Source organism: Neomonachus schauinslandi, chromosome 8 (assembly GCF_002201575.2).
Source record: "Neomonachus schauinslandi chromosome 8, ASM220157v2, whole genome shotgun sequence".
NCBI lineage: Eukaryota > Metazoa > Chordata > Mammalia > Carnivora > Phocidae > Neomonachus > Neomonachus schauinslandi.
The window spans coordinates 17536604-17563388 of record NC_058410.1 but is presented as its reverse complement, the minus strand read 5'-3'; the positions used below and the strand labels follow the sequence as shown (position 1 = coordinate 17563388).

At 42.3% G+C, this 26785-nt stretch overlaps 1 protein-coding gene across 1 annotated transcript in view; it reads left to right on the top strand.

Annotated features, from left to right (window-relative positions):
• UST (uronyl 2-sulfotransferase) overlaps positions 1-26785 on the top strand; it is a 304057-nt gene that overhangs the window by 15894 nt on the left and 261378 nt on the right. The window lies entirely within an intron of this gene.

Here is a 26785-nt window from a genome sequence, read left to right as displayed (position 1 = left end):
ATGAGAAACTATACAATTAGGGCTCAGTCAGTGCACAAACTCATTGACCCTTGTTTGATGAAAGGTATTAAAATCACCTTAAGTCGTGGCTTTGATTAAGCAATTCTTAGTTCACTCATTGATGGGTGACTTAAATAATTATTTACATTTAGCCCTACTGCATTTCTGGAAACACCATTGATTTTTTTTTCCCTAGCTCAGTGAGTATGACTTTCATAGTCTTGATGAAAATAAAAATGGAAGTATTCTGAAACACATAAATTCTTTTGTTCAGTCATTCAGTAAATATTCATGGAAGGCCTGTGGGCCACAAGCATCAGATGTTAGAAAGAATAGAGGCTTTAGAGCAAAGATTTTGATGTGAATCACTGCACTACCACTTATCAGCTGGGAGAACCTGGGCAATTTCCTTAACTTCTCTGAACCTCAGGATGTTTTGATCTATATGATGGGCTTGGTAAGTACTGTGTTATAGGATATGTCTCTAACCCAGGGCCTGGCATTCGGATTCAACAAATGTCTATTTTCTCACTTTGTCCTTTGCTTCTCTCAGGCTCCCTTTTCTTCTGGCACGAATACATCCATGCACGGGGACACACACACATGCAAACACACATCCTGGTGGAATGTGCAGTCTCACTCCTGGCTTGGCTTCCAACCGAAAGCACCAATATAACCAAGAACTATGAATGTACTAAACCAGTGTTCTTGTGGCTTATCTCATCACCCTCACCCTCAGACTGGCAAGGGCTCTTCAACAGCTGACAAGTTCCAGTCATTTGCCCCGTTAATTATATGCACACCAACCTTCCAGCTTCTTCTCTCTGTTGCTTCCTGGAAACAGTCTTGAAAGAACACATTGAACGCACAGCCTGCTTTGCTCTGGCTTGAACTTATCCACACCTTTCCCCCCTACATTTGTAAAAATAAAAATAGTTGTGCAGGGCGCCTGGGTGGCTCAGTTGGTTAAGCGACTGCCTTCGGCTCAGGTCATGATCCTGGAGTCCCGGGATCGAGTCCCGCATCGGGCTCCCTGCTCGGCAGGGAGCCTGCTTCTCCCTCTGACCCTCCTCCCTCTCATGCTCTCTGTCTCTCATTCTCTCTGTCTCAAATAAATAAATAAAATCTTAAAAAAAAAAAAAATAGTTGTGCAGAGGGGGTGTGGTGCAGCTGACAGTCTGGGATGGCCTGCTGTCCGAGGACAGGGCTGGGGGTCTGTAACTCATGCCCTTCCAAGCAATCAAAATGCAAGGCAGACCCTGTGACAGCTGGTGAGAACTTCTCCCGCTTAAGACGGAACTACCAGGCCCCGTAGTATGGCTACTTGCTTTTCTCTGGTTTCTACTTCCCTTCTTTTGGAGGTTAGGGCCAGGGCAGTGGACCTGAGTCATGGATCCTGTCTTTGCCGGGAGGCTGGTGACCTTGCCTCTGTTTGCATATTCTGCTTCTTCCTGTTGCCTTGACCTGCCCCGCCTTCGATGGGTGCTGGCGCATGTGCGAGCCACAGGCCATTACCATCTGCCATAGTTGGTCACTCAAGTCCTGGAGAAGTTGAAAGCAAAGGTGATTTTACATTATTTAATAGAAAGTTAAATTTTGTTTAGAAAAACCATGACCTTGCAATTCCGGCGCAGAGCTTCCTGCTTTGACACGAGGGCTGTTTGACGTGAATGCCTTCCCGCTGAAGAAGCAGAAACAAAACCGTGCCGGTTGCTGCGAGGGGTACGGGACCTGGTTCTGGAAGGGTTCCCAACTAGTCAGTGGTCAGTGCTCTTAAGTCACATGAGCCTCTGAGGCTTAGGTTTCTTTACCTCTAAAACAAAGACGTTTGATTAGGTCCATGATTCTCCATTGTTTTTCTTTCTTAAGACCCCTATCAGCAGCAGTGTTTCCGTATGATCTGGCTGGTCCGTCTAGGACTGTGTCCCAGTGGCCAGGAATGGGAGAATAGGGGTGGATTTGGGGTTCTTTAAAGAGATTCTCTAGGTGATTTTTATATGTAGCCCCAGGAGACGCTGTCTCTTTTCTCTTTAGAATCACTGCATTAGGTGTTTTCTAAGGTCCTGCCTACTCTTTTTTTTTTTAAAGATTTTTATTTATTTGTTTATTACATATATGTATATACATATAGAGAGAGAGAGAGAGAGAGAGAGAGAGGGAGCACGCGAGCAGAGGGAGTGGGACAAGCAGACTCCGTGCTGAGCACAGAGCCCAATGCGGGGCTCAATCTCATGGCCATGAGATCATGACCTGAGCCCAAATCAAGAGTCAGACACTTAACTGACTGAGCCACCCAGGTGCCCCAAGTCCTGCCTCCTCATAAAATTCATGTGTTGAAAGAGATAAGCCATTTAATTGTAGCAACTAAAACAGTAAGGCTCTTTCCTTTGGCCCCAAATACCTATTTAAAAGACTGTAGGAGTCAAGTGACTAAGGCAAGTGGAATACACAAGAACTTATTAGGCCATTATTTTCAAAGTCTTAATCATAGTTTTTTGTTTGTTTGTTTGCTGTTTTTGTTGCTTTGTCTTCATTAAAATTGGCACCACTCCCCCAACATCACCAGTTTGCCACAGCCTATCTGGACAATAATGGGAGAATCTCGTTCCAGAAGTTGTGGGAAACAGAATGTCTCTAGGAAGGCAGAGAGAGAGAGAGAGGAAGCAGAGTAAGACATGTCTTTCTAGAATTCGGAGTCTAACAATGTGATAGGAAAAGAAAGAAGGAAAACAAGTAGGAATATGAAAGCTCCGTTGTTCAAGGAAGATTCTCACAACCTCTCGCCAGCTCCCTGCTCCCGGCCATCCCTTTCCCTCGGGGACAGCTCCAGTAGCCAAGGGAGTTCTTCACAGTGTGGTGAGCTACTTCCGTCTGCTTCTGCTAATTCTTCTGGAAGCTACACAGAATAGTCTATTGGACTGTATCATCTTTCAGAGGATTGAAGATATGAAGATGCTGTCATGCGCCCCCCATAAATATTTTCCAGAAAAATAGATGTAGATCCCAGTAGTTCCTCATCTGAAGTCACCTTCAGATATAGCAAACAGCAAAGGAAAAAAATGACTGTAAAAGTAGAACTTTCTGAACAATGGCACCCCATACACAAGGCAAAAGACCCAGACTGGGGACAGGTGTTTCTCTAGGAAATGGGATTAATATGCAGCTATTTAAATGTTTAATAAATCAATAAACAAGAGAAATAATTTGTGAGATAAAAGGGGAAAGAATATGAGCAGGCAGTTCATAGAAGAGGAAATACAGCTGACCAGCAAGCATACAAGAAGACCAAATGGCCTCCATTCTCTTATGTACCTTAACCACTTGCCTCGGCCCTTCGCTGGCCTGTAGAACTGAGGAAACTTCCAGTTCTCTCTGCTCACGAGCCAGCTTTGCGGAGAGGAGTCACTATCAGAAGGGTGTCTCTTCTAACCCGCCTTCTTCTGAGAATGACCGCCATATCCCATCCATCAGTGTTGCGTAGTTATGACAGGGGAGGGGAGCCGGGGGCAGTTCTCGGGAGCCCTGACTCAGGCCCTAGAGACAGAAGTCTTGCCGTGTTTTTGGTGCCACATTTGTGTTGGGTGGTCTGCTCACTGAGGCACCCTCTCCACACTCAGCAGCGCAGCCAGGGAACCACACACCGTTAACCCCCAATCGCGCCCGGCAGCCTGCTCTGCCTCCCTCCTTCGCGGCCTCTCTGCATCACGGACACTTTGCTGAGTCTGTAAGAAGCAGGGCAGAAGGAACCGACGTCACACGCTCACAGAATGCAGCATCTTTTCCTGGGAGTATTTTCTCAATATCTGGAAAAAACAAGTGAAACTGACTCATCTGGTTGGAGTTCTACAGAAATGTGATTGCAGATTTCTTGCGATTTCATTCTGCTTTAGTGTCAAAATTCAGCCAACGATGTGCCAGAAAATGTGTGTAAAATCACATACAGATTTAGACACTGGAAGAGGAAGTTATTTTTACCAGGGCGGGGAAGGAAACAGAAAGTGACAGTTGGCAGGGAAGTCAGGGCAGGGCTGAGCACGGAGGTGAGGTGTCTGCACAGCTGGGGTGCGGGCACACTCGCATCTCCCGTCCTACTGGCCTGGGGGCTGTGGTGTGGTCGCCTCTTAGCAGGTCGAGTGAGGACTTCCTGTGCTGAAGACCTACCCAGAGAGAGTGTTGACATAACCTCCGAGGAGGATGCCGGGTGAAGCAGTCGAGAGGGTAACGTTGGTTACTCCTGAGACTTGCTGTGTGCTCTCCGGGACAGTTTCACAGGGGCTGCTCTCAAGAGCTGCACAGGACCCGAAGGTGAAAATGGAGCAAAGGATTCTGGAAAGCTATGCAAATACAAAAGCCAAACAGTGCAGCGTCTTTAGTTTGCCTTAGCAGATGACAGGAGTGAGGCCTTATTATTTTCTTTGCTTGGGCTTTTCTGAATTCCAAAGGCTGCCCTTGTTAGCTGGCCCAGCAGAGCTCCACGGCCTTACGGAGTCTCAAGTATTTGTGGTTATGTTCTTCTAGTCATGCTGTGAGATGAAGAGTTTTCCAGAAATTAAAGCGAGGGAGAAGGAAGGATTTGTTAGGATCCATAACCTCTTTTTATTGCCTTTTTCCCTTGGGCAAAGGATATCTAGACTTACCATTTAGCGATGATATTTGAGTCTCCTAAGCTTGTAGTTTGATAATGAACTTCTCAAGTGCATTTGGAAAAGACTTTATTCAAGCATTCTTGCGCCTTACTGCCCTGTTCCATTCGGCGGGGGAGAGGTGCCTCAGTTCTGTGAGCCTGTGTTGTGAAATGTACGCGGTCACAGCAGTGCCTCTCTGTTTCTGAACTGAACTCTGGCATGGAGAGTGTGTTTTAGGCGTGTTGGCGAGTGTGCTCCCTAGCTTGGAGGGAGGACCCACTAGAACGGTCTTAGGTTACCAGGAGGGCTTCTATTTTTGCCTTTCATTTCTTTTGTGGCATAATGCATTGCTGTTTGACAACATAACCCCCTTTGTCCAGATTTTTTTCTTGGCCACCTTGTTGGAATGATAGGTTGACCTCTTGTTCATTTCGGAGTCAGTCTTGCCCACAGGCCTTTTTTTTTTTTTTTTTAAGATTTTATTTATTTATTTGACAGAGAGAGACACAGCGAGAGAGGGAACACAAGTAGGGGGAATGGGAGAGAGAGGGAGAAGCAGGCTTCCCGCCGAGCAGCGAGCCCGATGCGGGGCTCGATCCCAGGACCCTGGGATCATGACCTGAGCCGAAGGCAGATGCTTAACGACTGAGCCACCCAGGTGCTCCGCCCACAAAGCTTATACTTCATGGAAGTTTCACATCAATGAGCCTTAAAGGATCACAGAACGTGTGTTTTCCGACTGCTTTCATATCCCACCCTCCTTCACATTCGGCTTGGCAGTCACCCTCTCTTGCTTCTCTCTTGTTCCTTCAACAAATATTCATCAAACTCTACTGAGGTGCTGGGTAGGGGAGATACCGTGACCAATAACACTGCACTCAGGGGGCTGCCTTCTACTTGGAAGGGCAGAGAAAGACTGAGGCTAAACATAGAGAGGGATGAATAGGGGCCTGTGGGAAGCTACAGAGGAGAGTAGAAGCAGTATTTGTGCCTGGCTGTGGAGAGGCAGATGATTTCTTTGGTTAAGGCCCTGTTTATGCCAGTCTCAAGCTCTTAAGTCTGGCTGCACAATAGAATTACCTGGAGAGCTTTGGAAAATGCTGATTTTCATTCATACCAGGCTGGGGCCTGGGCACCTGTATTTGTTAAAAGCTCCCAGGTAATTCTAATATGCAAGCAAGGTAGAGAACTACCGAAGCAGATACAAGGCACAGCAGTTTGATGTGTGCATTAAGTCCTCTTACAGTGCTATTTAGGGATGGCTTCACTTAATCTAAAATCGTGACATAACCCTTTAGCTTTTGGCTTCTTCACACCAGCTCATCTCAAACTTGAATGGCATTCAGATCACCTGGGAGTCGGTTAAACTGTAGATTCCAGTGCAGTAGATCTCCGGCGGGGCCTGGGATTCTGCATTTCCAAGAAGTTCCCAGGCGTCATCAGCATGCTCCCGCCCTCCGGTTGGAGGATCACACTTTGAGTAGCAAGCGTCTACACTGCAGCATTTCTAGGACCTAATTAATACTTGTAAACAGACCCATGAGTCAAGGTACAGCCCAGCCCACTAAAGAGCTGTGCATTTAAACATTTTATAAAATTCTTCTTTTTTTAAAGATTTTATTTTTAAGTAATTTCTGCAATGGGGCTCGAACTAAAAACCCTAAGATCATGAGTCACATGTTCCACTGACTGAGCCAGCCATAAACTTTATGGGTGCCCCCATAAACTTCTTTTTAATTGAATTTTCATTCACCAATTTGATTGTTCAAATTTAAGAACACTAGATTTTTCTTAAGTGAGAATCACACACTTACATGATTCAAATTTAAAATGTCTGGTTTTTTTTTTTCCTTTTAATCTCTGTAATCCACAGTATTGAAATGTAGGCTGTTTGGAGATTTGTGAATGTACAGATTTTGACTTCATGTCAAGTTTGTTAATAAGCATTGGAAATCAAACAACTGGCGTTGGGTATGAAGTTTCTTCATAGTTGTTACAGATTCCTGCACCGTTGTAAATTTTGTTGTTAAGGCGTAGTATCAGAATTCATTGCCAAAAGTGAAGGATTTTTTTTTTTTTATGGCCAGAGCAAATAATTGGATGCAAATAGAGCAAATAATTAGAATGACTTGGTGTCATGCTTTGACAACACAATTTTAAGGAATAGTTAAAACCATTAGTACATGCTTATTGGAGGAAACTGGGAAACAAAAGCACAAAGAAGAAAAGAAAAAGGGTGTTAATTGCTTTACTCACAACTGCTTTGGTTTGGTTACACCTTCCTTCCCCCATGTGGTATCACAAAGGCCCTTCCACGCCTTCACACATTTTCCTAGGAGGTTGGTTTTCATGGTAGCAGAGTAGCTTGTGAATGTTCCGTGATTCCTGTAGCAGAGCCTTTTTCGTATTTAGCCTCTTTCCAGTTTTCGAGATTCTAGATACAGCTGTGATGAACATTGTTCAGCTTTTGCCCTCTTGTCTACTTCCCTTGGATAAATTCTTAAACACTTGGAACTGCTGGATCAGAGTGTGTGCCCATGTTAAAATCGCTCTTTGTACAAACTGTCATGGTTTTTGATGTAGCTGACCAGCAGTCTGTAACCTGTTTTGCTCATCCCCTGACAAGCACTGGATATGATATCATAAAACTCTTCACCCATTCCATTGGTGAAAAGTGATATTCTCATGCTATAATTCCCATCTGCTTGCATATTAGTGACATTGGACAATTTGACTGTGTTTATAAGATGTGTTTATAAGATGCATTTCTTTTTTTTTTTTTTTTAAAAACTCCCCAAGTTTTTTAAGATTTTATTTATTCATTTGAGAGAGAGCACAAGCAGGGGAAGAGGGAGAGGGAGAAGCAGACTCCCCGCTGAGCGGGGAGCCCCACGTGGGGCTCGATCCCAGGACCCTGAGATCATGACCTGAGCCGAAAGCAGACGCTTAACGACTGAGCCACCCAGGCGCCCCTAGATGCATTTCTTCTTTAAGGAATGAGTTTTACCCTTCCCCATTTTTTTCCCTCTAGATGTGTTCTCCTTTCTCTTATCAACTGTAAGAGTTCTTTCGGGATCGGCGAGTATTAACCCCTCCCCATATGTGCAAATAATAATCTCCTGGTTTTTCATTGCCCTTTGGCTTTTTAAATCAGTATCTCTTATTTTTCTTGTGCACTAATTAACATTCTTCTGTTTATTATCTTTGTTTTTATTTTTTTTTAGATTTTTCTATTATTTTATCCTTCAGGTAGCCAACATATAGTACATCATTTGTTTTTGATGTAGTGTTCAACGTTTAGAAAGGCCTTACATCCTGTCATCAAGTACGTAGTCTGTATATTTTCTTCTAGTTCGTTTGTTGTTTCCTTATTTCATTCACTTTCTCACCCCTTTTGGCACTTATTTTGGTGTAAATTAAACTCTGATTTTGCAAGTCTAGCTGGAAAAAGAGTCATCATACTTGAATGTTGTCATTCTTGAACAGTAACTTAATTTGTCAAACATTGAGATGAACTGATTTGACCTTAACGCTTTTTAGAGGCTTCGAAACCCCCGTTTGCCATCTAATCCCACACTTCCGGAGGCGGGAGGGATTCAGGGGCCATGCAGTCCTTATCTGTAGTTCTAGAACCCAGTGGCTGGGCCTCTCCCTCCACAGTGTCTCCCAGCTGTACCTTTGGGCGTGGGGCTCCTCTGTCCAGCCACTACAGTTGTTCCTGGACAGAACTGTTTGTGTGTCCGCGCATCGCATAGCTGCTTGTGCTCCGGCTAGACAGACACGACCGCTCTCTTTGCCTGCCCTGCCTGAGTTGCTCGGTTGCAGGATTGGGCAAATTTATGAGTCTCAGCCTCTTGGATTCTTCCTGGGCCTCTTACTGAGAGCTAACAATGAGCCTCCTGAAGCCACATGCACCCTTTTCAGTGTGGCTGGAAATTTAGCTGAGGGTGGATCTCCTTAAGGACAGCCTGGCTCTACCAGCCCTCAGCCCTTTGCAGCATTTCGGTCATGGGGACAGCATTCACGTTAGCACTATTTTTATAATCAGCTAGATGACAGTAAGTTACTTAGTTCCCGGGGGTTGTTATTCTTTTAAATGTTTATAAAACTCAAGGGATCACAATTTGAAAACACGGACATTTAAAGGCCAACCATATGGTCTAGCAGAGCTGCATTCTCTTTTCAGGAAATCATGTTGCGACTGTGAACTTGCCTTTAACAGGATGTTGAGTATTTCAGGAGGCGGTGTGGTGTAACAGAGTACTGGGCTTCCAATCAGAAGTCCTCTGTTTGAGCCCTGGCATTGCCGCTCTGCGGCTGTGTGACCTTGGGTAATTCACTTAACCTCTCTGAATCTCCGTTGGAACTTTAGAGGGACTCTTTCTGTTCTAGAACAACTGCCAGCAGATTATAAAGAGAATGCTATCTGGTACTCTGCTGCCTGGAATCCTATGACAATTTGCATTTATATCTGCCAATACCCATCCTCATTTTAACTATCGAAGCAGAAGCCTGGCCAGAGCAGGTGGCACTCCGGAGTGTAGGAGCAGGAGGGAGGTTACTTAACTGCGGGATGTGTGTATGTGTGTTGTGTCTTCAAACAAACCAACCCATCAAAATTCTGCCTTTCGGCTTTCACACACAGGGTTATTTGTTGTGTGTATAGTTCTGCTCTCTCTGTCACAGTTTTCTGTGGGAAGAAGACCTCCTAAGATAAAGTAAATTACATTTTAATCTCCTGGATCTTTTTACTCTTTCCCTATTTTCCTAAAGGACTAAACAAAGATTTTTTTTTTTTTTTTTTTGGTATGTCCTAAGACCTCTGGCTGTTTCACTTTAACTTACAAAGAATAGTTTGATGATTAGAAGTTCTAAAAACACTTAACCCCATGATCATTTGATAAGTTTTTAATTTTTTCAATATTGTTTTCAAAATTTGTGTGCTGTTCTCCCAAGAGCTGCTAGTGTAGTCTCTGATACGGATGTATAAATTCATCATTTTCATGCATATATTTGTGCTAAAAGAGATTCATTCACATGCTTGGGGAGCACAGGGGAGGGAAAAATTAGATTATGAGAGGGCTTCATGGAAGAGGTGACACTGGAGCTGGGTGTTGAAGTGTAAATAGGAGTTTACTGGGCAGAGATGTGGGAAAGGGGCATTCCAAACAGAAGGAGTAGCCCTTGCAAGGGCAGGCCAGTGGGCAAATCGTGGCACCTGTGGGTACTCCGAGAGAATATAGGGTGGCTGCTGAGAGATTGTGCCAGGGGGACAGTGAGTGGGATTTGCTACAAGGGAGGCTCCTAGGGGAAAAGGTTAGATTGTGAAGGCACTTGTATGTTGCGCTAACTGGCGTGCAGTGGAGGAAACCACTGAACAGTTTTAGACAGCAGGGTGATAGTGGATTTGTTATTCATGAAGATTCTGGAGACAGAATGCCATGGAAGAGTCTAAGCATTTGCCTGGAATGGTCTTCAGATTTGAATAGCCTTTAAAGTTCATAAAGTACTTGCCCAAGTATTATCACACCTGTTTTTTTACTCTCCCACGTGATGGGTGGTAAGCTCACTTTGCAGATGAGGAACCTGAGTCCAGAGATGCATGAAGGGCCCTGGGTCGCTCAGTTCGGGGGGTGGGGAGAGGAGGTGCTCTGCATCTGGTCCAGGTCTGCTCATGTCCCAGGGATCTTGTCCTCTTAACTCCATGCCTATGGAAGCAGATTTCAACAAAAGCACTGAAGTATTTTTCTAACTCTTTTTACGAGAACTTTCAAAGTAGTTTTAATCTTGATAAAGAAAGTTTGACAGGAAAGTCAACTTAATTCTTATCCTGCAGGTATTTATTTAGTCTAATAGATTCATGTCGATTTGCCTCCTTGCCACTGTTTTCCTGTTATGATAGGGTTCTACAAGCTGATGGTTTATTTTCTCTGATTAGCTAAAATGGGAAGAAAAATCCCCACTGCCTTTTTATTAGGGTATTCTCTACCATATCTTGAATTTATATTTCATTTATTTCAGTAACTTTGATTATGCCATTTTGTTGTAGATCAAGTTAGCGTTTAGGCTATCATTTTTCACTGTTTTAAAAATGATTGTTCACTGAGTACAGCGAGCTTCTTTTCTCTGTAGCCTTATTGAGGTTTCTTTAGAAGTGACTCCACTTATGTCTTGCCTTAAGTCCTGTATGCTAGGGCTGTTGGTCTTGCTTTTTTTCCTTTTTTAGAAAAGATTTTATTTATTTACTTGAGAGAGAGAGAGAGCGGGGGGGGGGGGGGGGAGCAGAGGAAGAGGGAGAAGCAGGCTCCCCGCTGAGCCGGGAGCCCCATGCGGGGCTCGATCCCAGGACCCTGGGACCGTGACCTGAGCCGAAGGCAGACGCTTAGCCGACTGAGCCACCCAGCCGTCCCTGCTCTTGCATTTTGAGTGTAGCTCTTCGTAAAGCAGTTCAGCCCTTTCAGCCCCTGCTGAAGGACACATGGGCCTCCCTCTGCTGCCACTTGCTCTCGGAGGTTTCAGGCAAAATGGTCTAGTTTTGTTTGTGCTTGTTTTTAACCAGAAACCAGTTTCAGAATCTCTAATCTTGTTAAAACACAGCTGGAGGAAAGGGGTTTAGGTCATAAAAAAAATAGAACTGTGCTGATGGTGGTGGGTGGGTAGGTAGTCCTTCAGCCACTTGAATTGCAGGACATCTTTTTAGGGAAGAGGTGAAGGATAAAAAGCTCAAGTGGGTGCTCTGTGCCCCAAACCTGTCTACACTTGCCCAGGGGCTGGCACTTTTTGGGAAATATATGCTTATTAGGGTAATTATAAATGTACCCAGAGCGAGAGACTTTTTGTAGCTGTACATTAAATGTATATCTGAATTTTCTGGGGGCCAAGGCAAAAAGGGAATGAAATGTGTCATGTCATCTTTATCTGTATAAGAAACATACCTGTTCATTGGGAAAAGGTCTCCTCTCTTTTCCTGCCTTCAAATTAAAGGAGAAATTTATTTGATCTTAAGAGTATTATATTGGACAATACCTTCTACAGTGTTTGTTTTTTTCCCCAGAAAATGACCTGTTCTTCATGAGGCTGTGCCATTCATCGGCCCTTTGTGAAAGTGAAAGGCATAATAGAAAATCAAAGGCAATGGCATTTCCCTGGGGAGCTGAGCTGTTTAGGTGTCTTGTCTGTTTAGTTTAGGTGTCTTGCTTTTCAGTAGGTTTATGTGTTGAGAAAAGACAGAGCAATGGGTATTGACCATGGCTCTGATTGTTTCTCTCAAGTATCAATTTCTTCAGCCTTGTGTTTGGCAGGAACAGGAGAGTAGTCAGTTGAATGATGTTAAGTGCTGAGGCACAGAAATCCAGTGTGGGTGAGTGAGTTTGCGCAGAGCAATGTTCTGGTTCATTCACCTGCCCTTGTAGGGCAGCTCAGATCTTCTGGGCTTGGTGGAGGGCTGAGCCTTGTATGGGACCCTCCCAGACTCTCAGCGTTATTTCTCACCTGGCAGCTGAGACCTGGGCCAGAATCTTTCTCAGAGAATTCTGAATAAACATATTTTGAATGCCTAAGACACTTGATGCCTTGAAGGACTTTTAAAAAAAAAAATATCTAGTATACTTCCAATTGTCAGTGAGAGAATGGAGTTCATTTTCCTGGCTTTTCTTCTGTAGCTTTTGAAATAATAATAATAATGATAATAATAATAATATTTTCCAATTCAGCAAACTTTTATTAGTCTTGCCATATTTTAGACACTCTTGGATACATGATTTCACAAAAACGTATGAGGAACTTTGACAAAAACAAAGGATATTATGATCAGTTGTAAAGTATGTCAATTATAATTTCCATATCTTTTAATTTCACGTACGTTAATAAGAATTAGAAAATGGTCATTTTTTCCATATTTGGAATAAGACACGATATACATATTAAAAGTCTAATTTATTTTCCAAATGGAAATGGAAACACCAGAAGCCTCAGATTTTTTAGTACATCGGAAAAGGTGAATTCATGTCCTTTCCATTGGGTGACATTTTGTTTAATTATTTTACAGGACATACGTAGACATTTTTCTATTTTTCCCTTTTGAAAAGGACAATAGGAGGGAGAGATGGGAGAGCAAATTTGTGAATTTGTGCCAATGCCTGGTGTAGGATTCTGTGGCACCTTGGACTAGGGTTTTGTACACCTTTGGGCACTGTGCACACAAAGACTTTCCACAGGGTATTGAGCAGGGATTGTCAGAGAGAATCAAATTCTCCGTTGTCAGCTGCCCAGTTATTCTTTTCTCGAATTGAGCTCCCTGAGAACTTGCAATGCTGGCTCTCCTTTTCCACTCATTCACCCTCCAGGCCCTCCCCACTTGCCCTCTTCGTAGAGAGCTTTGCCTGAATCACACGGCGCTGGGTGCCCAACACGGCCAGGTGCTTAAGGAGGAATGCAGAAGGCTGGTGTTGATAAAGTGCGTGACTAGTGCAGGTAACAAATCCTTCTGTGAATCAGGTGGTTTCAGTTCTTGGCTTTCAACCAAAGTGAAGGAGTTCAAGTTACCAAGGAATCAAATTATTCAAGAAATCAAGTGATTTCTTCCCGTAGGTGATCAACAGATTACTGTGGGGTTTAGAGAGACATTATAAAGAAGTGAGCAACATCACTATAATAGAACTCTCCCATCCCTATCTACTAATTTATGTGAACGAAGTTTCTCAGTGTTCATATTATTAAAATGAAAAATAGCAATAGAGTAGATGCATTTTCAGTCAAGTTTTACTTGGGCTTTTTAATCATTATTTGTGAAATTTGTAAAAATCTTTATGTCGCCTTGATCAGTTGTGAACCAAAGGTAATCGTAATAATAACTCAACTCAGAATATATTTTTTGTACTCTAAGAGCATTGTGGTCACAGGAAAATTTTAAAAATGAATCTCAATTTACACACATATTTTTATTGTAGAAAAGAGAATGGAGGGGTGCCTGGGTGGCTCAGTCGTTAAGCGTCTGCCTTCGGCTCAGGTCATGATCCCAGGGTCCTGGGATTGAGCCCCGCATCGGGCTCCCTGCTCCGCGGGGAGCTTGCTTCTCCCTCTCCCACTCCCCCTGCTTGTGTTCCCTCTCTCGTTGTCTCTCTCTCTGTGTCAAATAAATAAATAAAATCTTTAAAAAAAAAAAAAAAAGAAAAGAGAATGGAATGATGGAAAATATTCTCAAACATAAAAATATATTCTGTTAGAACAAATATTTGGGGGGGGTGGGATGGAGATACAAGTTACTGGAGAATGAGCGAATGGAAGAAAGCCTGCCAATCCTCCCTCTTCCCTGTCTTCCCCAGCCTTCCTTCATAATGGTCTTGCCTCTAACAAGGATTTTCCAATACTGAGAGTGACTTAAATATTACTGTGTTATTCTCTCCCACTCTTTCTTGATCTCCCCCTACCTAAGTAACTAGTGTCTCAATCTAGTATTTACTGTTCTCTGCCAGTTTTTTGTGGGGCTTGAATACTGTACAAATTTAAGATTTTTTTTTTAAAAGGAAAAAGGGTAAAAAATTATGAGTTAAAAATACCCAACCGGGCGCCTGGGTGGCTCAGTCGTTAAGTGTCTGCCTTCGGCTCAGGTCATGGTCCCAGGGTCCTGGGATCGAGCCCCGCATCGGGCTCCCTGCTCGCAGGAAGCTTGCTTCTCCCTCTCCCACTCCCCTTGCTTGTGTCCCTCTCTCGCTGTGTCTTTCTCTGTCAAATAAATAAATAAAAATCTTAAAAAAAAAAAAAATGCCCAACCAACACAATGTCATCCAGTTCGAGAGGGTGTATGAGGAAGAAGTTAAGAGTGGAAAGGGACAGTGGTCATAACTAATTGCTTAAGCAGCTTACCTTTGCAGATTGTACAAAGATGTGTGACCAAGTGAGTTTATTGCTAATAAGTTTATTTATGCAGCTTTAAAGGCTCCTGAGACTTAAGCTTCAGTAATTTCACTGTGAACCTCCCTCTATACATATCACACACACACACACACATCCCAACTTTATAGGAAGCAAATTTTTATATTCACAAGAGTAGATAACGTTGCGTGTGTGTGTGTGTGTGTGTATTCTGTTGGATATATGTATGAAATGATATAATTGTTTTATTTAAAAATGTTAATATGTATCTTGCTGGAAATTATATCCCTTGCAGCTTTTTTAAACATACGATGAAAAGTTCTGGATGTTAACTTAAAGTGTGGTAGGGTAATTTCAGAATTCTTATGGAGGTAATTGTGAGCATAAAAGCTTGACAACCATCACAGAATACACTAGTCCTTGCTGTTCTAACACTTGGAATTCTGTTGAGAAAGCACATAGCTGACCACTATGCATGGAAATGAATCCTATGATGTATTCAGAGGTTTCCTTGTGGAGGAAACTGTCCTGGACACCAGAGGCTATTACCAAGTCTTGGGAACTGGGAGCCTGGCTGCACATGGAGATATGTCCTGGTTTCACATCTGTTTGCCAGGGGGGGCAGGGAAAACCAGATCCCTCCATCCATCTTCCGTACTCCTCCTTGCTGCTTCTATACCCCCCACCCCACCTCCCCAACCTGTCTTTGTTCTGAGTTACACCCTAGGTTAAAAACAAAAAAATTAAGCCATGCAAGTTTCTGTGAGGTTGTTTGATCTCATTTGGAACATTTTAACTCTTCTCCAAGCCCTTCCAAAGTGACAGCCCCACACCCATCCCTTCAGTCAGCGAAACTTTAGTTGCCAGTTTCTTAGAAGCCACAGGGATTATAAATAGCACATCATTTCTTTTTTCACTATCACAGTCAAAATCGTGTTTCATTTGGTGGTGGTGGGTGGTGGTGGGGCAGCAGCGGATAGGTGTTAACTTGATACCACCAACTTTTATTGGATGCTTATTTAACTGTGCCATGCACTTTATTTCAATTATGTTTGTAAATTTTTTGATGGCAAGGCAGGGACTATGTCTCACACATCTTTTTTGATTTGTTACAGCATCTTGTGTCATATGAGTGCTTAGCAGGGAAAATGCAATACAGATACTATTAAATTGGAATTTTATTGAATTTAAATTGTACTGATGTATTCATTTATTTAAAAATATTTATTGAACACCTACTGTGTGCCAGGGGGCTTCAAAGCACTTAGAGTCTGGTGGAAAAAAAATTCTAATGTTAATTGATTACCTACTCTGAGCTCTGTTGCTATGTCCTTTATTTCATTTGAACTTCACAAAATCCTGTGAGTTATGAGAACTCCATTTTACTGATGGACAAGCTGAGGCTTAGAGATGTTGAGTAATTTGCGGGGTAAGTGTAGATGCAGGATTTTAACAGAAGCAATCTTACTCCAGACCATGCACGGGTCTGTTGTCAGCCTTTGGCAATGAAGGGGAGTTGGCCATAGTTTTAACCTTATTGGAAAAGAATCCCAGATATGGGAACTATTTTGATGATGTCACAATTAATTATCTACACTTGATGAAATACGAATTTCATACTTGGAACTCCAGGAGAACAAGACATATATCTTTAATTCTCTCTCTCTCTCTCTTTTTTAACTTGGAGAAACTCGGAGCTGAAACATTTATTTATATTTTCTTTTCTGCATTTTTAAAGGAGATGTGAATTTCAGAGACTTGTTCTTGTTTCTTTTGGCTAAATTAGTAGGGCAAATTTACCTCATCTCAAAGAAACAAACAAACAACAATGACGGATCTTATCTTTAAACCCCAGCATGATGCTATTCTGGGCCTGAGTAGTTGTGACATCTCCAGATGTCCAGTGCTGCCTTCTAGCAGACGCGTGCTTTCTGGTTCGCTTTCAGGCATTTAGTGCATCTTGTTCCAAATTTAAAAAAAATATGACCGTTAGCTTACATTTTCCAACGAGTTCAAGCCTTTTTCAGCAAAAGTGTTTGCGGTGGATTTTTGAGGGTGGGAGTGTGGTCAGTGATGTAACAGAATCTCAGGGACTTAGCAGTCGAGCTGTTTTCTTGTGACTCCCAGTTTTGTGCAGAATCATCTCATTCTTCTCTGCACGTGGTTCATTTTAAAGCGAACCTTCAAGTTTAGCGAGATACAGCAGTTGGAGTGGAGCACTTTGAAATGAGGCAAAGAGACATACTTGTAATGGAAAGTAGTGCAAAACCTTAGTTATCTAGAATGCCAGGAAAGGAAGAGCTCAAGGTCATGATGTTTTTCAGAAAGCGAAGGTTTGTCCTTTTAACCCCCAGAATCTCCCTTTTCCTTAACCATTTTGTTGAAGTCTCTCTAAAGTATTTATACCTCTTTCTCCTTCACATGGAACTATAGTCGTTTTTTGACTTTTTTTTCAATGGCTCGCAGGCATACTGAGGCACGGAGTAGGGAGTAGGGGATGCGCCTGATTCAGTGGGGCTCTCTGGGGCTGTCGAGGCGGGCACTGTGCTCGCTGCACCTTCCCTCGGTAAGGGCTTTGTGAACTCCGGGGTGTGTTTTGTAGCTGTGCCATCTCCTGTCTTGTCCGTGGTGCCTTTCTCTGCTCTCAGGTAGCAGGCAGCTCTTCTCTTCCTGCTCACTTGCTGCTGCTTTTTTTTTTTTTTTAAGATTTTATTTATTTATTTGTTAGAGAGAGAGCACAAGCAGGGGGAGCAGCGGAGGGAGAGGGAGAAGCAGGCTCCCCGCTGAGCAGGGAGCCCGATGCGGGGCTCGATCCCAGGATCCTGGGATCATGACCTGAGCTGAAGGCAGACGCTTAACCAACTGAGCCACCCAGGTGTCCCTAACTTCCTGCTTCTAAATGGCAGTGAATTTTGACAGCAAATTACAGAACTTGTTGGAGTTGTTTGTAAAACAAGGGGGCTGGCTCTCAGCAGATCCCTAAATGCATGCCTGATGGAACCGTGTCTGATTTTACTGTCATTTTATCCTCCACACACAACGCCTGGCTCACTTGCCAGCACTCAATAACGACTGTATGTAATGAATAAATGAACAGCATTCATGATCTTTATCTCTCTGACTTTGGACCATTAGCTCACCAGAAGCCTTATTTGTTTAGCGCCTCCATTCTGCTGTGTTACAGATGGCTGAGCCTGGTGGATAACTCTGAATAAATAAATAAATAAGCATGGATGGAATGTTATTTTGATAGGTTTTTCTCAGATAACACCAAATCAAATGTGAAGCCAAACAAACAAAAGATTCTTTTCTCTAAAATAGGGCACATTATGAATATTTTAAGTAGACTTCCTTATAGTTACGTATCAACAAAGTTAAAATAACAAAAATTAAAGGAACACAAAAAATCATAAATTTCACTTTAATTTTTAGCAGGAAATGGCTTGCGGGAGTAGAGAGCTGCTCTCTTTTTCTGTAAGGAGTTTCTGGAGTACAGAGTCCCCGTTACCATTTTTGTTCTTTTTCAGGTCACTCATGCAGGGCTCTTTGCTTCTTTTTCTCTCTTAGTAATTTCAGAAGCAAGGTAAGGAGATTTTGCCTCTTGGGGATACTTCTTGTCTTATTTCTTACATTGAGTGATTTCACTGAGTGATTTAAAGTCCTGAGGGTCCCAGGCTCTGCTGGACATATGGTACCTTTGGGGGAAATAGAAAAAAACGCACCCCTTGGGACTAATTCATTCTGCAGAGGTGTCCTTCACCAGAAAGGACGGAGGCACCCTGGTTTGGTGAACAGCCCTGCCCCCTCCCAGGCCACCTCGAGCAGGTATGGGCGGTGGTCCTGTGAGGGTCCCCATTCCAAGATGGGACCTGGCAGGAGGGTCCTCATAGGGCCATGGGTCTGAGTCCTGAGCTTTCAGAGTCCACACAGTGCACCTGTTGTCTACAGGAACAGAAGATATCACTGCTGACCTTGTGTTGACTTCAGGGCTGAAACGCAGGGCCTTTGGGCAACTTGCCAAGGATTGGAAATTCAGCGTGTGGTGGGATGGGGCCTCAAGCCAGAGCCCTGGTTTTCTGTGGTGTTGCCCAATCTTTGTTCGCGCCATCCTGTCCAGAATGCGTTGGCCATGACATATCTCCTACTGTCTTCTCTCTGTTCCCCATGGCCATGGTGTGCACAGCAGCCCAGCTCTTCTGCCCCATTCTGTGTGGCCCTGCCCCAGCCCCCTGGGCCGTGGACCACAGCTGTGGCTGTCCTTACCTGCTCTGGTGCCCATGTAAGACTTCTCTCTTTTCCTTCTCAGTGACTAAGATTTTACTTCACCAAAGAATGTTCTTTGTGGAACATTTTTGTCAACCAGAAAGTGCCCCCTAAAACCTCCTGGAAAATTCCTCATTATTTCAGAAACATCACTGTACTTCCATTGACTCAGCATTTTGTCTCATTTTCTGGTATGGATTTCAGGCCTCTGCCATTTCATTGAGGACATGAAGTAAAGACATGAGGGGAAACATTATGTAATATTAAATTTTCATCAAAATGCTCTCAAAGAATACTTTTAGAGATTTAAGGTGTTTTCAAGGCAATCTCCAGCTTTGTAGAGGAGATGCAATCAATGGACAGGAGAATTTAGTTAGCTAACATCAGTGAGAATGCTCAATCTGGAGGATTCTGACCCTGCCTCTGTTTCTTCCACTGTCCCAGGGATAGAATAGTTCCTGCTCAGCCCACTCCCCGAGAGGTTGTGCAGACAGAATGAGATGCAATGTATGTGGAAGCACTTGGAAAATTCAGAAGTTAAAGGAGCTCTCGAAATGTAGGTGTCATCATTGCTGGACATATTAATATGGCTTTGAGGTAAAAGAAGACCTTTGGTCAAGTGAGTTTAGGAAATAGTGAATTATTCTCTGCTTGGAAATCCATAACACATTTTCACGTATTTAAAGCCTCCCCTAAGTCCTGCAGGAAAGAGATTCTATTTAGTTCTGTTTAACTTAGTGTTTCTCAATTTTTTCCCTTCCTGCAGGGGAGAAAAAAGTTTTCCTCTACCCTCTTATATTATGTCACTGGGGCCTGTCAATTAAATTGCCAACAGACAGGTTAACAGGAGAAAAAGGCATATAAATTGTAACATTTTTATGTGCACGGGGGCTTTGCAGAAAAGAAATGAAAGCCCGAAGAGGTGGTTAGACCTGGGGACTTATATACCATTTTAACGAAGAGTGGGAAGTTGTACAGAAGTGACTATGCAAAAGAAAAAGGCATTTAGGCTTCTGGGGGAGTAAAGAAGCCCCCTTGTTTAGTAAAGTTTGTCATGCAGAATCAAGTTGTCTCTGGTGATGACTCATCTTGAATGTCATTATCCTCTTCCTAGTATGAGAAAGAGGAACCTCTACAAGTGGAAATTTATGTCACCTTTAAAAGGAAAATTTAAGCCCTGCTTTTAGGCAGTTGCATGGAGGACAGAGATCTCCTCCTGTGTCTGCTGTTTCTCAGTTGCCTTCAGTTCAAAATAATCCTTCCGCCAAAGTGGCTTATTTTGGGGTTGCATATTCAGATCGCCTTCACTCCCTTGTTGTTAGCTGCTTATTTTAACTGCTGTGAGTGTAGCTCTTGAAAGGCCACATGAACTGTAGAGCAGAGACTTTATGATATTTATTTTGGTTACTTATTTATTGATTCTCAGGTTTATTCCAGATACAAGAAGTCTCCAGACACTGAGTTATGGATCAGTGAGGTGTAACTGTGTTTTATGATATACTGTACATACACAAATGCATATACAGATATAGACACATGTTTCTAACTAGGTAGGATTGTTTTGCCAGATTCAGATAAGTCATATTCTCTTTGCTGGACAGAGCTCAAGTTTTAATCAACCTTGCATAGAGTATTTTTCACATGGAGTCTTGAGTCATGTACATCTTTTCTCGAAAAAAGCAGAACTATCATTATTGTTTAATAATTCTTCCTTCTTCAGAGAAATTATGGGCATATTTTCTTCTGACAGCTACCAAATGGCCCTGATATTTTAGCACTCACATTATGTAAAATCAGAATTTCTTAGAGTTTTAGAGCTGGAAGACGCCTTAGGGATTGTCTCATCTGGTGATTCTCAATCCTCAAGCGTGTTCTCAGCATGGCAAAGGGAATATGCTTGGGAGTGGAAGCCAGGGAAACTGGAAGCCTACACATTTCCTTTTAACCCTAGTTAGCGCTCTACCATCATTGTAGTAGTGAGGTTATTCGGCCTAATGGGGACGTGTCATAAGCCTAGGGGACTGGGGACAGAAACATGTTGCATTGCAGATCTAGTCCAACCCCACATTTTTCAGATGAAAATGGTGAGACTGCCAGGTTCAATAACTTCTTCAAAGTCACACAACTTGGTCTAGAGCCAGGCTGCTGCTGATCAATCCACTGCTTTTTCTCCCTATGACTTTTCCCCAAACGTCAGCAGTTTCTTTACTACTTCCATAATTCATGCCAGGTCAGTTACCCCCCACCTACCGTCAGAGACAAAGTAATTTTAAAGGTAGCCTGACTTTTATATGTAAATAATTTATAAAAGAAACTTTATGTAAGAACCAGTTTCACCTGCTATGAAAAAAGAGGTAATACTAAAAATAATGCAATGAAAAGATAGATCTTAAATTTTAACCGAAGTTACCCATTCAAGGTTCTGAGCCTGAAGCTCTCTCTGTTTAAAAGAGAGATTATCCAGAGACATAGGAATATTAAAGATATACTAGCCCCAAACTTTGCCTTTCTTGTTTATGTAATCTGAAAGAAGATTGTGAAGAAAATAACATTGTCCCTGCATAAGTCTAGGAAATGTTGGCCCACGCACAACATTGTCTGAAATCCTCTCAAGTTCCACCAATGAAGGATCTGCATTTTATACATTAGGTGCTATCCCCCGAAATGGAGGGCCATGTCAAGCAAATCATAGCTTGGTTTGTTTCTAGGCTAGTTATAAGAACATAGACATCCTTGCAATCAGAATATGCCATTGGAGGGGCACCTGGGTGGCTCAGTCGTTAAGCGTCTGCCTTTGGCTCAGGTCATGATCCCAGGGTCCTGGGATCGAGCCCCACATCGGGCTCCCTGCTCTGCGGGAAGCCTTCTTCTCCCTCTCCCACTCCCCCTGCTTGTGTCCCCTCTCTTGCTCTCTCTCTCTCTCTCTGTCAAATAAATAAATAAAATATTAAAAAAAAGAATATGCCATTGGAAAAACGAGCAAGTGAGAAGTTGTATGTATATAGGCTGTTTATGTTCTGTGTATATCCACTGAACCATTGGAAAAACTCAAAGCACAGCACTCAAAGCACATAGTAGAAGCCCAGTAAATATTTGTGGAATGAACAAATGAATGAATGGGAAGTGATAGTGCTATCAAATCAGGTAAAACCAACAGACTGTGATACGAGCAAGTTGCTGTGTTTTGTCCGAAGTCACCTTGAAATATCTTGGTGGTGGACATGAAGTGTAGATCACCCAGAAACAGCAGAGCACAGCCATGGGACCTGTAAATTATTGCGAAGAGCACATATGCATGTAAGCATTAAGAAGACTTAAATCATTTTCTTTTACAGTCGATGTGGTACTTTCCCTTATGTTATCTCGGAGAGTCAGCGCCAAAGACGTAGATTTGAATCCTTACTTTACTACCCAATAGCTAGATGATTTGGGGAGAATTACATCATCTTTTAATGAGACTCCTCAAATCTAAAAATGAGAATTGTTATAATGCTTACCCCAGAGGTTGTTATGAGGATAAAATGAGGCAGTGCTCATGAAAATCACTTTTTGACGACTAACGTACTATACTCACTTGTCTATATTGAAATTGCATACTCTTAAAGTGACCTTTGAGCTGCCATTTATAATGAATAGATGGAGAATATGATATTCTGATTTTTTGAATATTCTGGATAACAGAAGTGTGGTAAATACCTTTCTAGTTAAAAAAGGATTATAATAAATATACTTAATATCAAAGCTGTATTGAACACCATCATTTGAATGAGATTTCAAGATACTGCTGTGTATTTCATGACTAGCACTTGAACAGCGGTATTAAAGATGTAGAAAAATATAGGAGAAGAACTAACTCTAACCACACACTTTAAAAAAAAGTGCTTCCTTGAAATACATGTTTGTTTATTATTGACCCCTTGATCATGAAAAAAATATGTGAATTGAGGAACTGACGTAAGATACAGGGAAGTAGAATTTGTTTTCCTTGGTATTTTGGGGGGGTAGAATTTAACAAGAATTATTTGATTTTGCTCTGTTCATACAAAAAATTATGCCCTTCCCCCCCCCATAACATAGTACAATTAGAACCCAATCTTAAGACTTTTTCACTACATAAATTCTACCATCCTAAATTGTGATCATTCAAACAGTGGCAGTGTTATTGTAAAAAATTGTAATCAGAGCCACTAATACATGGTAAATTTTTGTGAGTAATTTCTTCCCGTTATGTCATCTTTTCTTTCTTTCTTTCTTTCTTTCTTTCTTTCTTTCTTTCTTTCTTTCTTTCTTTCTTTCTTTCTTTCTTTCTTTTTCTTCCCTTTCTTTTCTTTTCCTTCCTTCCTTCCTTCTCTCCCTCCCTCCTTTCTTTCTTTCTTTCTTGAGAGAGAGCGTGCACAAGCAGGGTGGAGGAGCAGAGGGAGAAGGACAAACAGGCTCTGCACTCAGTGCAGACGTGGGGCTGATCCCATGACCCAGAGATCATGACCTGAGCTGAAATCAAGAGTCAGACGCTTAACCTACTGAGCCACCCAGGCACCCCCCATTATGTCATTTCTTACATAGTTTACCTTCTTGAATTTTAATTAAGGTTTGATAATAGGTTGTTAGACGAAAATATATTTAATATATATTTCTAATATATATAATAAAATATAACCTGTATATAATATATATATTGTGCTAGTTATTTTATTAATTAATCAGGCTAAACCTTATTGTTTAAATAGTATAGATGTGAGGCACTTTGAGGAAGAGTTATTATATGAAAAGATCACTAAAATATATTAGGAATTTCTTTTGAAAATGCTGTTATTATGCTATTTATTACATAAACTTTTGCTTATGTCAGTGAAATTGAACCACTCCTGCAGATCACTCATCATCCTCATATAATAATTATTCTCTGACACATCCAATCTGGATGACTAAGATAAACAATATGATCCAAGATGCTGATTTATAATATGTCTTATGAGCCCTTAAAAAAAAATGATAGAATTTTGAATGGTGCCAGCCATCTAGAATAAAACTGTCAAGAGAAACTCAACTACTTTTGGCTGTAGCAGTCTGTTTAATTTTAAGACCAATTCTTACTTCTTTTTTTAAGAATGTTCAGCAACTATCTCATCAACGTGATGTCTGTAGCAAATTATTTTTACTTAAGGGCTCAGCTCTGACATTTGAGGGGAATTGTTGCAAATGCCACTTCGGTTCAGGAAAATGCTGTGGTTAAGTGTTGGTCCATTTTCACAGGGAGTAATATTATTCAGGTCTTGTTTTGTGGTATTTATATTGTAAATAATATATCCAGAGTCCATGTAACTACCTGTGCCTGCCAGCAAATGGTACCTACCTAGTGTTGTCTTAGATCCAGACACATAACGTTTAAATGCTGAAGGAGATATCTTTGATTTGTTGAACGTTTTAATTAAGGTTCACTTTGCTGCTAAGACAGTAGAGTTTCACCTACTAGATTTTTGGTGCAGTATTGTTTCTTTTTCTTGCCAGGATGCTCAATTATTTATTTATTTCTTCACCTGAACTACAACGACCATTTGAGCTAAATGATCTAGAAACTTGTTCCTCAGTGTGTGGTCTCCCAATTAGCAGTATCAGCATCATCTGTGAACCAGTTAGAAATGCAGACTCTTGGACCCACCCCAAATCCATTGACTTAGAATCTGCATTTAATAGAATCTTCTCTGTGAGCACTGCATGATTCGGACCGCACTTTTTTTTTGACAACACAATATTAACTTTATTATAATGCACAGTTTCCCATTTTTTTTCTCTGAATGCTAATAATGTGTAGAAAAATTTGGAGGGGGGCTTGGTGTGAATATGCATTTTCCCCTATTAGAATTAGCAGCTTGAAAATTTTAATACATAATTTCCAGGCTGACTATCAATGAAGTGTTATTGAATCCAACAGCTGTGTGTGTGGTTTTTTTCCCCAAAAGTAATGTTTTTTAGGAGCAGAAACACTACGAATTTGCACTCATTGTTGCTCGTTTTTCAGCATCAGCACCCAGAATAGCTACTCAGTATCTGAATAATAAAGAGATTTTATATGTTTTCTTTATTAATGGGAGGCAGCATAAAAGATTGGTTAAGTGGAAATTTTTTGGTTGCATTGGGGTTTGGGCTGAGACCTCACAGCAGACAAGTCAGGTGACAGGTGCACACTTATTATAGCAAAAGAATGTGAACATACCTGTGCAGAACATCAGAAGAGTTATGCCATCCTTCCTTTCTTGGACCATACTTCTGAGTAGCAAGGATCTAGAACTGTCTCACAGATCACACACACAGGTACTGTATTCCAAAAGTGTTTTAACTTTATTTATTTTATAAATGTTTGTGATCATAAATTAAAAGGAAATAATGCAACATGGTAACCCTTCGATAATGAAAACTCAGAAATAAATATCACAGGTGTCCACTAAAAGCCAAACATTTTTTCCTCGGTCATCAAGATTTCAAGGTATTTTCAGCTTGAGGCTCCTATTATTTTTCTCTGGGAAAGCTGATCCCTTTAGTGCTTTTCTTTCTCTGGAAATAATAAATTCACATTATTGTCGTATTTATCCTTAAAGCGGTTTAGACTCTGGCTGCTTACAGTGATTTGCTCACGAACAGTGTTCACTGTTTCTTCCTCTCTGGGTGGATTTAGCAGTTCTCTTAGGTCACTTCATGCCTGCAATCACATCACTCCCCGCTTCTCCATGCCCTTCGGCTAGGATGAATGTTACTGGTGAGTCGAGACTCCATTTTGTTGCCTGCTGCATCTCCATCGCCTGGGACAGAGTGACCTGTCACTCTATTTTTGCTGTCTTGCTGGCATAGTAGGGACCACATGAGGCTAAAAAAGAGGCCAGTGATTTGGATGAAGACAGGTCAGCATGGCCAGGGGGGAGCTGAGATTCCTACCTCGTTGATCTGCTTCTGAAGTCCTTGCTCCTACTCCTCCCATGCACCTGTTCACGTCTGGCGAAACTTATTCCTATATCACGTGGATGCTGTGGTGTGTCCCTGCGCAGGAGGCACTCAGTCCTTCAGCCCCTGGGTGTTGCTGCTGCTAGCTCACGGCTGAGTCCCTCCTTCAGCCTTGCCCTGTGCTGAAGGGCACTTCCTCGCCCACGGTTATGCCTCTTCCCCGCGGGCAGTGCCTGGTTGATGTGGGGTGCGGAGGCCTGATCCCCTTGCCTCAATCTGGGACAGCTCAGAAGGGCCATCCCAGTGCTGGAGCTCCCGGGGGTCTAGTGGAGGTCTGCCTTGCAGTTGCATGTAGTTTACTGGCTCTCTCTGCCCAGTCCTGCTTCCCTTTTTCTTTATAGGTCATGCCTATGTGCACACACCTCTTGGCCTCAGCATCTGAGCATCAGCTACACAGCTGCTTTAACAGAACCTCAGAGAACCTCGATGACCAGGTTACACAGTCAGCTAGCTGCCAAATCTAGATGGGAACCTGTCTCGATCGAATGCTTTTCCAATCCCACCATTCTGACCCCCTCCTAAGCAGGGGCGGATTATATTCTCCAGAAAACATTTGGCAACATCTGGAGATTTGGGGGTTGTCCTGGCATCTAGTGGATAGAGGCCTGGGATGCTGCTAAACATCCTACAATACACGGGACAGCTCTCCATCACGAAGAATTGCCCAAGCCCCAGATTTCCATAGGGCCATGCTCAATGGACGAATGAGGCAGTTGGAGTAAGAATTAAATACTGCACTTCCCTCATGTTTTTCTGGGGTGGGGGTTCAATGTTTAAAAAAATCTTCCATATTAAAACTATTAATGTGGATGAATGTGTTTTTGTTGCATATGTTTTGCATAGTTTACATTTATCAGAGGCCCACGCATAAGCACTTTATAGGGTCGGAGAAACACCAACTCAAAGACATTATTTCCCCTCATTTGCTCCCTGGGGGGAATAGAACATGGGCTCTATTCTGTGAGCCTGAGGCTGACAGCAGTTCTGATCACCAAGCCCTGTGGAGAAACACATTTAAATACAATACT